We start from the raw sequence: 2,879 nt of genomic DNA on the forward strand, positions 1-2,879 counted from the left end.
GAAGAGCCCCAGGTGAGCTCCAAGATTAAAGACGCCATCCTGGCCACTAAATGGTGGGCCAAGAACTGGGCCAGTGAAATGCTGGAGGAGTGGGCCCGGGCAAGGTGAAAACAAAATAAATACATGCGGTCCAACCAGGAGTAGTGCAACCGATCGACCTCCACCTGGACACAGGTAAAGATGGAATTCTCATCCGGGTGTTCGTCGTTCAAGATGTTCACAATGGAGTGATGATTGATGATCTCTCCGAGGATGCCTGCAGCAGCCTGGCTGCTTTTGAACCCTGAGTGAGTGATTCTGGGCCTCAAAGATGGTCTTAAAGTCCTCACCCAGGTCAGGCATCCTTGGGGATCCAAAGTGCCGAGGAAGGCAGACACCTGTTGACCAAAACACACCCAGGCCGTAGTCTGCATCTGGGGGGTAGACATTGAACAGATTAAAAAAAAATTCAGAAAAGATGGATGGCTTCATTCTGAGGGCTGAGGAGGATCCTCGTGAGCATGGAATCCCCATCTGGCCTTGCAACAATCACTGACCAACCTGAAAGGCTTTTCACAGAAGTTGCAGGCCCACCGGTAGCCCATGGAGATGTGCATAGAGGGAGCAGACCACCGATGCGGCAACTATACCGGTGGTGATGCGCAATATGTCTCTATCTCCAGAAAGGGAAAGGGAGATGGAAGGAAGAGATCAGCCTCTATATGGTGAAGGAAGGGAGGCAAAAAAAAAAAAAAAAAAACACCCCATAAGGTTCATCTAAGGACATGGGGAAAGGAGAAAACCCCTGGTTGGCAGCAGTATGGAAGGTGGAGGGGACACAAATGAGCAGTGCTTCTCTCCCCCTTCCCTCCCGCAGCTCCTGTCTCTGCTCTTTGGCTGTGGCTAGGGCTTGGGGCCGCCTGAACTGAGGGCTTCTTCTGCCCCTGCTGCCAGGGCAGCTTGAGCTCTTCCCCTTCCCCAGTGGCTCCTACTGGGGCTGGAGGCTTGAACTCCTGCCAGCTGTAGCTGAGGCAGCCTGGGCTCGGGGCTTCTGGCCCCTTCTCCTGAGCTGCTCTACAAGAATCAGATGAGGATCGCCATGTTCTGTTCATTCCCTCTGAAGCCCCTGGCACTGGGCACTATCAGAAGACAGGCTACTGGGCTACATGGACTATTGGTTTTACCCAGTATGGTCCTTCTGATTTTCTTATTTAGACCCCAGATGTATCTGCCTCCGGCTGTAACACACTATACCCCACTCCCCTCCCAGAGCCGAGATAGATCCCAGGAGTCCTGATGGGGTCTCTCTCTCCACAGAGTTAGGAACAATGTAAGAATAAACATTAAAATTTTAACACTAACCAGTGTCCCTTAAGTGACTTGCCATAAAATGTGAGCACATATTAGTTTTAGAGTTGACTGGGTCGCAGATGACAAGGGGAGGGGAAGACAGGAGCAAGTGATGGAGCAGCGCCTTAGGGAGAAGACACACAGCAGGGTCGAGGCTTGACAGAAGAGATGAGGCAAGGTTACAGTTTCAGGGATCCAGCTACCAGCAATTAGAAAGGTCACAACCAGTGTACTCTACATAGACTGATTCCACAGTTCATCACATTGACACAGCACAGTAGGGACAGGAAAGGGTTTAATGTCACTTTGACTGACCAGTAAGTGATTCAGGGAAGAGGCCCCAGCACCATGAACCAGCCAGCTCTGCACAGAGCTCAATCTGAGAGCCAGAATACAAGGAGGAAACATTTAGGTTTCTCCATGTGTAAAGATCTGGAGCAGCCTGCCCCGGATCTGTTTGGTCCTCACCCCGTAAATGATGGGGTGTAGCATGGGGGGCACCAGCAGGTACACACTGTCAAAGAGAACAAGGAAGTGCATTGGCACATTGTGGCCAAACCGGTACATGAGAGAGGAGAAGAAATCTGGAACGTACAAAGCTGAGATGGCACAAAGATGAGAGATGCAGGTCCCAAAAGTTTTGAGCCGAGCATCCTTTGTGGGGAGGTGGAAGATGGCCCGGAGGATCAGAGTATAGGACACGGTGATAAAAAACACATCCATTCCGATCACAGAGAGAAGATCAAACAGGCCATAATAACTACTGATGCGGATGTCGGCACAGGCCAGCTGCACCACAGCTATATGCCCACAACAGAAGTGGGGGATGATGTTGGTCCTGCAATATGGCCACCGCCTCGCCAGGAAGGGATAGGGTAATGTGACTATGCCACTGCGCAGCACCACGGCCAGGCCTATCTTGGCCACAACAGAGTTTCTCAGGATGGTGGAATGTCTCAGGGGATGGCAGATGGCCACGTAGCGATCAAAAGCCATGGCCACGAGGATTCCAGACTCCATCCCTGAGAAGGAGTGAATGAAGTACATCTGGGTGAGGCAGGCACTGAAACTGATCTTCCTGGAATTGAACCAGAAGATGCTCAGCATTTTGGGTATGGTTGATGTGGACATGACCAGGTCGGTGACGGCCAGCATGCACAGGAAATAGAACATGGGCCCGTGAAGGCTCGGCTCCCTCTTCACGATGAACAGGATGGTGAAGTTCCCTAACAAGGCTATGGTGTACATAGTACAGAAGGGAATGGAAATCCAGATATAGGCTTTCTCTATGCCAGGAATGCCAAGTAGGATGAAGGTGGAAGGGTTGGTGAACTCGGTTGTGTTCAAATCTGACATGGAGTAGAGGAGAAAGAGTCCAACTCTGACGCGTTAGGGTCTCTCCTGCATTTAGCGTATGCTCCCCTGATTTTCTGTGTGTTCCCAGGATCTCAGGTGATGGTCGCAGTGGAAATGCCTGAATGAAGAGACAATGTTAATATGAGACACTGCATGCAGTAGTGGAGGCTATTCTCATGGGAGAAGCACATTGA

The 2,879-nt window shown here is 51.0% G+C and overlaps 1 pseudogene; it reads right to left on the minus strand.

Moving 5' to 3' along the window:
• Window positions 1-1,737: 1,737 nt before the first annotated feature.
• Window positions 1,738-2,736, minus strand: LOC101953794 (olfactory receptor 52E4-like; annotated as a pseudogene).
• Between the last annotated feature and the right edge of the window lie 143 nt (window positions 2,737-2,879).

Source organism: Chrysemys picta, chromosome 1 (genome assembly GCF_011386835.1).
Source record: "Chrysemys picta bellii isolate R12L10 chromosome 1, ASM1138683v2, whole genome shotgun sequence".
Classification (NCBI taxonomy): Eukaryota; Metazoa; Chordata; order Testudines; family Emydidae; genus Chrysemys; species Chrysemys picta.